The sequence below is a fragment of the Coregonus lavaretus genome, assembly GCF_964263955.1.
Source record: "Coregonus lavaretus genome assembly, chromosome: 26".
NCBI lineage: Eukaryota > Metazoa > Chordata > Actinopteri > Salmoniformes > Salmonidae > Coregonus > Coregonus lavaretus.
This window is the reverse complement of record NC_140013.1, coordinates 20,326,174-20,338,485: the sequence shown is the minus strand read 5'-3', so window position 1 is coordinate 20,338,485 and position 12,312 is coordinate 20,326,174.

Below are 12,312 nucleotides of genomic sequence, written 5' to 3'. Positions count from 1 at the left end.
CTATCAGCCCCACCCTCCACATCCTCCCTCCAGGTAGGATACACACGGCGTGATAATGACACACCCTCATCTCACTGTGCGGTAACCATTGTGTCTATATCTATCACCTGACCCAAGCCCTGGGTAAAGCCCCCAGATTTCATAGATGAGATCTATACATAAGATAAGAACGGACGGAGTTAAAGAGCCTGCGTGGGGTTAAATGTACATACATTAGGCCTGTTACTTCCTGTTTACTTTACTTACAACCGCAGGCTCTGAAGTGGTAGAGGACAGAGAGAAAGGAGAACAGGAATAAATGTAACACTACTGTTATCAGCCCTTGTTGTGGTTTGTGGGTTTTCTGACATTCTAATTCTGAAATGTGCATGTGTGAAAACCAGACCTAGGTTAAAATTGTAAGGCAATGTATTTACTTTCAAATATACAGTAGTATATTGTAGTAGCTGCGCTTGAATGAATTTCAATTGATACATTTTCCAACGCAATGTCACAAAAAACATCCATAATGTGACACAGTTATTGTCCAAGAGTCTCCCAGGGAGTTGTTGTACATTAACCTCACAGCCCAAGACAAGTAGATAATTGACTAACTTTGATAATCATAAGAAGACAGACTTTCGACAAGACTCACTACAAGACAAGTGGGAGTGTTATGGCAATAAACTTTTAAAAAGAGAATTTCCCAATAACTAGCCTTGTCATCACTACAATCACCATAATGTCTGTAGTTCTCTGTTGTTTGCAGTGATGAATGTTTGTAGCATTAGGCCTACTAATCCTGCAATACTGTTTGTATTGGGTTTCCACCCAGACCACAGGGACCTATTTATTGCCTTGCTCAACCAGCCCTGTTCTCATTCGCCAGTAAAGAATTGATTCATTCCATAATCCAGACAAAAGCTACAAACACATAAAGCTGCTAGGCCTATGAATACAGGGTACCTAATCCGGCTAGTAGGAAAACAACCCCGTTTGAATAACATTTAGTGCAGAGATGGAGCAACCAGGTCTTCAGTATTTTAACTGTAAATATGTTCTTTAATATACAGTACCAGTCAAAAGTTTGGACACACCTCCTCATTCCAGGGTTTTTCTTTATTTGTACTACTTTCTACATTGTAGAATAATAGTGAAGACATCAAAACTATGAAATAACACAAATGGAATCATGTAGTAACCAAAAAAGTGTTAAACAAATCAAAATATATTTTAGATTTGAGATTCCTCAAAGTAGCCACCCTTTACCTTGATGACAGCTTTGCACACTCTTGGCATTCTCTCAACCAGCTTCATGAGGTAGTCACCTGGAATGCATTTCAGTTAACAGGTGTGCGTTCTTAAAAGCTAGTTTGTGGAATTTCTTTCCTTCTTAATGCGTTTGAGCCAATCAGTTGTGTTGAGACAAGGTAGGGGTGGTATACAGAAGATAGCCCTATTTGGTAAAATACCAAGTCCATATTAATGCAAGAACAGCTCAAATAAGCAAAGAGAAACGGGGCAGTCATTCTCCCCTGGGATAGGCTATACACAGTGTGAGTGACATGGAGTAGCCAGCCAAATATAAAAAGTAGCCAGCCAGGGAGTTCCAGTGTCAGGCATCAGTGTGCAGCGGTAGGACGGAGTCAGGCACAGGACACAGAGCTAGTAGACAACGTACTTTACTCGTAAATATAACTGAACATAATCTCCACGCAGGGAGGACAATCCCGCTCACCAGTCGTTGACACCAAACATAGAACAAACACGCACACAACACAGTGGGAGCCAGAGGGTAAATAGGGAACAAATCATAGACATAATGGGAACCAGGTGTGTACAATTAAGACAAAACAAGTAGAACACAGAAACATAGATCGGTGGCAGCTAGTACTCCGGTGACGACGAACGCCGAAGCCTGCCCGAGCAAGGAGGAGGGGCAGCCTCGGCTGAATCCGTGACATCCAGCTGGCTACTTTGCAGAACGAGCTCTATTATAGTGGCCTCTGGTACATTCTAATGCCTTGATTCCATCCGAAATACACTACGCTAAATTATTTAATACTTTAACGACTTTACCTCCCAGATTGGTCAAATGAGTTGTGGTATGGAGTAGAAATACATGACTTCACAATAAATATGTATGAAAATGTATGAATTCAGTGTGTTCTTAGTTATTTTGGATATTTTCTAGGCGTAGCCCTATATGATCAGGACAATTTTTTAAGTAAGATAATCTTTTTTAAACATTACACTGGTCTTCTCATGAGAATAAAGTCATATCTTCAGTCTGATAAACAATATAGAAATGCAGGAAAATTGTTTTAAAAATGCAAACATATTCAGTGGTAAGACCCCCATGACCCCAGATTGTATAAAAGTGGGGATGCACAAAGTCCATGACTAGACCTACAGGTATGATTGAAGAATGAAGCAGGTGTTAATCATGGGCTTTGCTATACAGAAAGCAACAGTTGACTAGTCCATTTGACACTTTAATGAAATCAGTAGGCCTATATCAATATCTTGAATAATACTAAGTATCATTAGCTTTTATAACCTTCAATCTGTTTTATCATATTTTGGACCAGAATGAGGCTCTCTCACCACTACCTACTGTTCCTGCAGTGAGGATTCAAAATCTTCATTTAATATTTTCATTATTTATCTGCAGATAATCGCTAGTACTGGATCGGACCCCCTTTGCCTCCAGAACAGCCTGAATTCTTCAGGGCATGGAAACGTTGCTCAATTGGTATCAAGGGACCTAACGTGTCAGGAAAACATTCCCCACGCCATTACACCACCGCCACCAGCCTGTACAGTTGACACCAGGCAGGATAGGGCCATGGACTCATGCTGCTTATGCCAAATCCTGACTCTGCCATCAGCATGATGCAACAGGAACCGGGATTCGTGAGACCAGGCAAGCCCACTGGAGCCGCTTCTTCTTGTTTTTAGCTGACAGGAGTGGAACCCGACGTGGTCGTCTGCTGCAATAGCCCATCTGTGACAAGGACCGACAAGTTGTGCGTTCCGAGATGCCGTTCTGCACACCACTGTTGTACGGAGCTGTTATTTGTCACGATTCTTGCCATTTTCCTTCGACCTCTCATCAACAAGCTGTTTTTTCGCCCACAGGACTGCCACTGACTGGATGTTTTTTGTTTGTCGCATCATTCTTGGTAAACCCTAGAAACTGTCGTGCGTGAAAAGCCCAGGAGGCCGGCCGTTTCTGAGATACTGGAACAGGGCTGCCTGGTACCAATGAGCATACCACGCTCAAAGTCGCTTAGGTCACTCGTTTTGCCCATTCCAACGTTCATTCGAACAGTAACTGAATGCCTCGATGCCTCTTTAGATTTGAGATTCCTCAAAGTAGCCACCCTTTGCCTTGATGACAGCTTTGCACACTCTTGGCATTCTCTCAACCAGCTTCATGAGGTAGTCACCTGGAATGCATTTCAATTAACAGGTGTGCCTTGTTAAAAGTTCATTTTTGGAATTTCTTTCCTTCTTAATGCGTTTGAGCCAATCAGTTGTGTTGTGACAAGGTAGGGGTGGTATAAAGAAGATAAAAAGACCAAGTCCAAGTCCTTCCTCATGAAGCTGGTTGAGAGAATGCCAAGAGTGTGCAAAGCTGTCATCAAGGCAAAGGGTGGCTCCTTTGAAGAATCTCAAATCTAAAGTATATTTTGATTTGTTTAACACTTTTTTGGTTACTACATGATTCCATGTGTGTTATTTCATAGTTTTGATGTCTTCACTATTATTCTACAATGTAGAAAATAGTAAAAATAAAGAAAAACCTTTGAATGAGTAGGTGTGTCCAAACCTTTGACTGGTAATGTATACATTTTCAACCATTTTCTATCCTAATAATGTGGAATAAGCAAAGGCTTTGATTTCTTGTCAAACAAATGGAAAACGGGTCTTAGAAAAAGTCTACCAGAAAAAGTCTTAAAAGGTATTAGAAATACATAAAAACATAATAATGTTGAAGTAAAGACCCCTGCCAACTAATATCACCACATATTTAGTTTAGGAAAAATAATTCTGCCTTGTGTAAGTTTAAGAAACATTTCCATGTGTCTTGAAATTTCGTTACCAAAAACCCACATATCTTTAAGATATTTTCTAATTTCTGTCCCTCATGAGGGAGGATAATGAAAGTTCACAGAAGTAACAAGGTAGACTTATCAATTAGTTAAGTGTTTTTTCTTATATTTTGTGAATAAAACTTGAAATTCTGTTACCAAATCGGTAACAGAAGTTCAGATTTAAATATATATATATATATATATATATATATATATATATATATATATATATATAAATCTGATATATATATTTTGATTTCTTTAACACTTTTTTGGTTACTACATGATTCCATATGTGCTATTTAATAGTTTTGATGTCTTCACTGTTATTCTACAATGTAGAAAATAGTAAAAATATAGAAAAACCCTTGAATGAGTAAGTGTGTCCAAACTTTTGACTGGTTCTGTAGTTCCCTACTACAGCATAATGATTTGTCCTGATGGCTGTTAAAAGGCTAGCTGTGATGTCAGTGAGCTAGAAAATAACAGCCTATCTATGAGATTATTATAAATTATGAAAAACAAATGTAACTGGAAAAACAGATCTATAGTAGGCCTAGCAGTTCTCATTTCAGCCTAAGTCGTGATGATAAACACTAAAACAGACATAAGAGAGACCACAGGGTACCAAGATCAACGGAATTGACTGTTGTTGTCATCCAAGTATGACAACAACATTGGTTCCTAGTGAATACACATTTGGTTCCTAGTGAATACACCCCTGCAATAAACCTTTTGTCTGTCTCAGACTGTAGACTCCAAGTCGTAAATAACATGTCATACCATTCCTACTTACTAACTGGTGCACAATTAACTTTTATACTCCTCTGCTTCTCACAGGAAAGATACTGAGATGCAGAGACATGCAATCTGACCAAAACATTTGAGTTGGACACTAAGGGCCAGTTTCCCAGACACAGATTAAGCCTAGTCCTGGACCAAAAAGCATGCTCAATAGAGAATCTCCACAAAATAATCTCTTGTGGACAGATCTCTGAATGTAAACTCTAGAATCTGTCACGAAGAGATGGGATGCGTAGGATAACGAGCAGCAGTAGTTCCGATGTTTCGTCACTGGTTATGTGGACGTATCAGGATTGGGCGTAGGCGGTTCTTGAACTGCTTCGCTTTGATGGCTTCACACATGTACCCACAGATCAGAAGGGAGGGGGGGGGGCGTCTTTGGCTGAGAGTTTCCTTTTGCGAGTGTGGAGACTTCGCAAAACGGAACTCTCAATGTCTAACACGTATAGACCCAGAACTTCACTCAGCTGACCAAATTACGCAAGATTTTAATTCTGGTTTAACCGAGATTACCACTGAAATAACGTTTAATCCAGGACAAGGCTTAATCTATGTCCAGGAAACCCACCCTCAGTGTCAACTCAACTTTATTGTTAAAGGTTTGTTAGGTTATAAAGGGCCAAACTGTTCAATTCATTCTCTTCATTTAAGAAAAAACCAGCGATAGGCAAATTCGTATAAGTGAGTCTAACTAACGTCAGTCAATGCCAGCGATGATGATATAGTTAGAGCAGCTAGCAAGGCTGTCAGCTGGGTGAGAATTGACAACATGATACCCCTCCTCAGAAACACTTGGGGCCATATTGAGTTTCAGCAGGGTAGGCCCACTTAATAAACCGTTTGCATGCCAAATACCAGGAAACAATGAATCGACCGTGGGTTAGCCAGCCAAGCCTCCTGTCTCAGGGTCTGTCTGCCTTTCATACACTTTACCAACCCAATCTGGTGGACATCTGTATGGGGCTTTACCTTGTAATTAAGGATAGACCACTCGCACATGCACCACCATGGCTAACTCTGGTACTGAACTTTCCCCCAGCCTGAGAGGGGGGTATGTATCCCGTCTCTGGCCCCCCCACCTAGGTGGGTGGTTCAGAGTGGGTATCTCTACTGGGAGCTGACGTCTCTTGTTTTTTAGTAAAGGGGAACAAAAAGCTCCTGGAAAGTGTGGAGAGACAGGTGCCGTAGTGAGCTTAGTAGGTCACCCCTGTAACAGAGCTTTAAAGGTTGGCTTGGAGTGACCTAGGGCGGTCGAGCTGTCTAAGCCGATGTCTCCCGATCAAATATACTGCTGCAGCATGGGTTTGAATCCAGCCCACTGCTATTTCAGCACACTCACTGCTCTATCTTTCCTCTATATGACTGTTCTATCTGTAAAGGACGTCACACTGCTTGCTTAGCGAGTACCACTTCCTCCCGATTCGGCCCATACCTGGCACGAACTCGGGACCTCTGCCTTGCTAGCACGTGACTGCCCTCCTGAAGCGTCTTACCAGTCGGCACTACGTGAAAAGCGAACTATTCGCTGACGCAAGTGGGGACACTTCAGGCTGAGGAGTAAGTTTCACAGAACCCTATGTGCTACATATCCAATAAACCAAAAATTATGTGCCCCACTCCTTCAAAAAAAAGTTGTCTTGGTTTGATGATCTATTAATCTCAGGTCCAAGGACTTCGTTCCACCCTCCCTTGTACTCTATGCCATTCAGTTTCTGATTACTAGTCTTGGGGCAATCTATATATTCTAAAACTAGATTTAGGACAACATTTGACTCCGTTTGTTAAGCTTTGATGTAGTTCAAAGAAACCTACTGCCTACAAGACATGACAATTAGCTATATGGAAAAAGGTTAAAGAGAGAACAGGAAACATCACATCCACAAAACATTTGTAAAGTGGTACACGAATGAAACGATGGGGATTCCACTGATCTGTAAAGGTCAATCTGGTAAAACGGATAAAGCATGAGCATTAAATAGATTACCGTCATGGGATAAGGGGATCCAAAACAATGTGTGAAATGTGAATCTATCTGGCTTTAAAATTGACTATGAAATTATCTGGAACAAAATGCACAAAGAAAATAGAAAATAAGTGTTTATTTTTTTAACCACAAACTCAGGTCAATTTACAAAATTATGAAATCACATTGTGTACGGTTTACATTTTTTTATTTTTGTCATTTAGCAGACGCTCTTATCCAGAGCAAGTTACATTAGTGCATTCATCTTAAGATAACTAGGTGAGACAACAACATATCACCATCGTAGCAAGTACATTATCCCTCAACAAAGTAGTTATCAGCAAAGTCAGTGCTAGGAGTGTGCGGAGGAGCGGAGTGACATGGGAGAACTTGGGAAGGTTGAACACCAGGCATGCTGCTGTGTTCTGGATAAGTTACAAGGGTTTGATGGCACAAGCGGGGAGCCCATCAAACAGAGTTTCAGTAGTCTAGATGGGAGATGACAGGTGTCTGGATTAGTACCTGTGCCGCTTCCTGTGTGAGGAAAGGTCGTACTCTATGGATGTTGTAGAGCATGAACCTGCAGGAGTGAGTCACTGCTTTAATGTTAACAAAGAATGACACAGTGTTGTCCAGGGTCACGCCAAGGTTCTTTGCACTCTGGGAAGGAGACACCGTGGAGTTGTCAACTGTGATGGAGAGGGTGGCGAGGAGGATCTGATGGTTCACAATGTGTCAAAGGCAGCGGATAGATCTAGGAGGATGAGAACAAAGGAGAGAGAGTCAGTTTGGCAGAGCGGAGAGCCGCCGTGACACAGAGGAGAGCGGTCTCAGTTGAGTGAGCAGCCTTGAAGCCTGACTGGTTAGGTTCAAGAAGATCGTTCTGAGAGAGATAACAGTTATCCGCCGAGAGGGAGTTTAGAGGGAGAGGAGGTGGAGGATTAAGGAGGGAGGAGAAGGGTTTCCCAGGGTTGGAGGCAGAGGCTTGAAATTTAGAGTGATAGAAAGCGGCTTTAACAGAAGATACAGAAGAAGAGAAGGTAGAGAGGAGGGAGTGGAAGGATGATAGGTCCTCCGGAAATGTAGTTTTCCTCCATTTCTGTGCAGCTGCCCGTAACCCTGTTCTGTGAGCACAGTGACTCACTCAGCCACGGAGTGGGTGGGATGGGCCGAGCCGGCCAGGGGGGGAAAGGGAACAGTGAGAGTCAAAGGATGCGGAAAAGGAGGAGAGTAGGGTCAAGGAGGCAGAGTCAGGAGACAGGAGGGAGAAGGATTTAGCAGAAGGGAGAGATGATAGGAGAGAGTAGTGGGAGAAAGAGAGCAAATATTGTGACGGCGCATGACCATCTGGGAAGGGGCTGAGTGGGTAGAAATGGAGAGAAAAATTAATTAAGTAGTGATCAGGGAAACAAAGGGGGGGGGGGGGTGCAGTGAGATTAGTAGGCGAACAGCCTCTATTAAAGATTAGGTCAAGCGTATTGCCTGCCTTGTGAGTAGAAGGGGACTGGGAAAGGGTGAGGTCAAAAGAGGAAAGGAGTGGAAAGAAAGGATCGAAGTCAGGCGTCGAGGAGGTTGAAGTCGCCCATTACGATAAGTGGTGAGCCATCGTTGTGAAATGAGCTTATCAAGGTGTAAACTCATTGAGGAATTCTCCAAGGGCACCTGGTGAGTGATAGATGACAACAAAGTTAAGCTTGAGTGGACAAGAGACAGTGACCGCATGGAATTCAAATGAGGAGATACAGGTGAGAGAGGGGAAAATATAAAATCTCCACTTAGGAGAAATAAGTAGCCCTGTGCCACCACCGCGACGACCAGATGCACTCAGACTATGAGAGAACACATAGTCAGATGACGAGAGAGCAGCTGTAGTAGCACTGTTCTCTGGGGTAGTCCATGTCTCTGTCAGGGCCAAAAAGTGTAGGGATGAACTCAGCCTTCTTGACCGCAGATCGGCAGTTCCAAACGCTGCTGGAATTCCACATGGGTTGTGCACGCAGAGTGCACTAAATTAGAAGGTTTGCACCAAAGAGGTGGGAAGCGTCTGTAAAACCCACAAAGAGAGGAGCGAACAGGGTTATCTGGACGGTTATCTGGACGGTCGGCCAGCCGGACCTAGCTATCTGGCCAGCGAGCCAGACCTATAGTGAATTTGGAAAGTATTCAGACCCCTTGACTTTTTCCACATTTTGTTACGTTACAGTCTTATTCTAAAATTGATTAAATTGTTTTTTCCCCTCATCAATCTACACACAATACCCCATAATGACAAAGCAAAAACAGGTTCATAGACATTTCTGCAAATGTATTAAAAATACAATTTGAAATATCACATTTACATAAGTAGACAGACTTTTTACTCAGTACCTTCTTGAAGCACCTTTGGCAGCGATTACAGCTTCGAGTCTTCTTGGGTATATGACGCTACAAGCTTGGCACACCTGTATTTGGGAAGTTTCTCCCATTCTTCTCTGCAGATCCTCTCAAGCTCTGTCAGGTTGGATGTGGAGTGTCGCTGCACAGCTATTTTCAGGTCTCTCCAGAGATGTTAGATCGGGTTCAAGTCCGGGCTCTGACTGGGCCACTCAAGTACGTTAAGAGACTTGTCCCGAAGCCACACCTGCTTTGTCTTGGCTGTGTGCTAACCTGCTCGTTGTCCTGTTGGAAGGTGAACCTTCACCCCAGTCTGAGGTCCTGAGCACTCTGGAGCAGGTTTTCATCAAGGATCTCTCTGTACTTTGCTCCGTTCATCTTTCCCTCGATCCCGACTAGTCTCCCAGTCCCTGCCACTGAAAAACATCCCCACAGCATGATGCTGCCACCACCATGCTTCATCGTAGGGATGGTACCAGGCTTCCTCGTGATGTGACACTTAGCATTCAGGCAAAATAGTTCAATTTTGGTTTCATCAGACCAGAGAATCTTGTTTCTCATGGTCTGAGAGTCCTTTAGGTGCCTTTTGGCAAACTCCAAGCGGGCTGTCATGTGCCTTTTACTGATGAGTGGCTTCCGTCTGGCCACTCTACCATAAAGGCCTGATTGGTGGATCGCTGCAGAGATGGTTGTCCTTCTGGAAGGTTCTCCCATCTCCGCTGACGAACTCTGGAGCTCTGTCAGAGTGACCATTGGGTTCTTGGTCACCTCCCTGATGATGGCCCTTCTCCCCCGATTGCTCAATTTGGCCGGGCGGCCAGCTCTAGGAAGAGTCTTGGTGGTTCCAAACTTATTCCATTTAAGAATGATGGAGGCCACTGTGCTCTTGGGGACCTTCAATGCTGCAGAAATGTTGGGGTACCCTTCCCCAGATCTGTGCCTCGACACAATCATGTCTCAGAGCTGGCTGGCCGGCCGGACCTAGCTGTCTGGCTGGCCGGACCTAGCTGTCTGGACGTCAGGCCGGCCGGACTTACCTTTCTGGCCGGCCGGCTGTACCTACCTATCTGGCCTACCTATCTGACCTAGCTATCTGGCCGGCCGGCCGGACCTATCTGTCTGGCCGGACCTAGCTATCTGGCCGAACCAACTATCTGGCCGGCTGGACGGATCTACCTATCTGGCCGAACCAACTATCTGTCCGTGCAATGGCTAATTCATTTAAACTTAGGCTTTGGCTTTCTTGTATAGATCAGGTACTACCTGTATGCTGAATTGGGTGCAAGAGGGAAGTTCATAACATGGCTAGAGCACTTTCACGAGGTGATGAAACCCCTTATTCTCAACCACAGAGAATGGGTGCATATCCACCGACTATAAACCAAAGACTGTAAAAAAAATATAAACATAGCCTAATATTTTGTTTTATGTATTCATTCAGGTTCACAGTGCGGACCGAAACCGAGGTTCCTGTACTGAACAGTTTGGTAAGAATACCTTTATTTTTTATTAAATCTTTTTTTTGGTCATTTAGCAGACGCTCTTATCCAGAGCGACTTACAGTTAGTAAGTGCATACATTATTTTTTGTATTTTTCATACTGGCCCGCCGTGGGAATCGAACACACAACCCTGGCGTTGCAAACACCATGCTCTACATCCCTGCCAGCCATTCCCTTGGGTCTCCCAGTCACGGCCAGCTACGACAGAGCCTGGATTCAAACCAGGATCCAGTAGCACAGCTAGCACTGCGATGCAGTGCCTTAGACCACTGCGCCACTCGGGAGACAGTGGTCTATACCTATACCATTACAGCCCTATTAAGTAGGCTACTAGGTAGAGGCAGAACTTAAATTAATTTGCCCAAGCAAGACAATACCAACAGCAACTTATTGAATCAAAAAATATATTTGCTACTCTTGTAGGACCTGATATCCTTCCAAACTATAGATGAGGCACTAAGGCTGGGGCCAAGTGAAGCTCCTTAAATATGATCTAAAGCTGTCAAACTTGTGACGTATTATATTGGACTATTGGAGTCATGGTGTTCCACATCTGCACCGCCTGTTTCATTAAATCAGAATAAATCAAGGTAAGTAATGCACGTTGCTTAATGCAGTGGCCTACACTGACACTTATTCTATTTTGCAAGGTGCGTGAGTATATAGCCGCATCATCAAGTAATTCTGCTAAGGAGGAGATATGATGGAGAGACGCATCAAGACAAATTGGTGCTGTGACATCATTGTGGCAACGGCAAAACGTAATCTAGTGACTTCTAGAGACAAATCAAGGAGTCAATAGCTATTCTCACTGAAAAATGGTTGGCAACACTGCGTTCTACCTCCTCTTTCGCGGCGTTATGCTGCGGTCACAGGCTAGTAGAAACTAGTGGTGCTTTCAAGACAACTGGGAACTCGGAAATTACCGAGGTTAGGCAAAATCATGACGTCAATGATCTTCAGGGCGGTAATTCAGAGCTCTAGAAAGATGCCAGAGTTTCCGATTTGGAATTCCGAGTTGGATGACCGTTCAAAACGATTTTCCCAGCTGGAGGTTGTTTATTTCCGAGTTCCCAGTTGTCTTGAACGCACTGAAGTCGGAAGTCGGAGATTTCAAGCGTTCCCAGTTGTTATGAAAGCGGCACATGAAACTTGCTAATTGGCTGTAGTTATACACGTGCCGAGTTCAACCAGTTAGCAAGTCAGACATTTCTGTTTCCTAGTTCCTACTAGCGCGTCAACGCGGCATTATGCAGCGTTCAAAACAACTGGGAACTCGGAAATATCAGACTTCCGACTTCAGTGCGTTCAAGACAACTGGGCACTCAGGGAAAACACAAGCTCCGACTGGGATCATTTTGTATTTTTTACAGTCATCCAACTTGTAACTACAAGTCGGAAACTCTGGCATCTTTATAGAGCTCAGACTTTCCCACCTGGAGATCACTGACATCATGATCCCAGTTGTCTTGAAAGCATCATTAGTACTGCTTCTGACAAGCCTCGCCGGCGCACAGAGCCGTTATCCCAGTGCTCGTGATGGGGACAACAACAAAAAGGAGGAAGCCGAAAAATGAGACGCATAGTTTCGG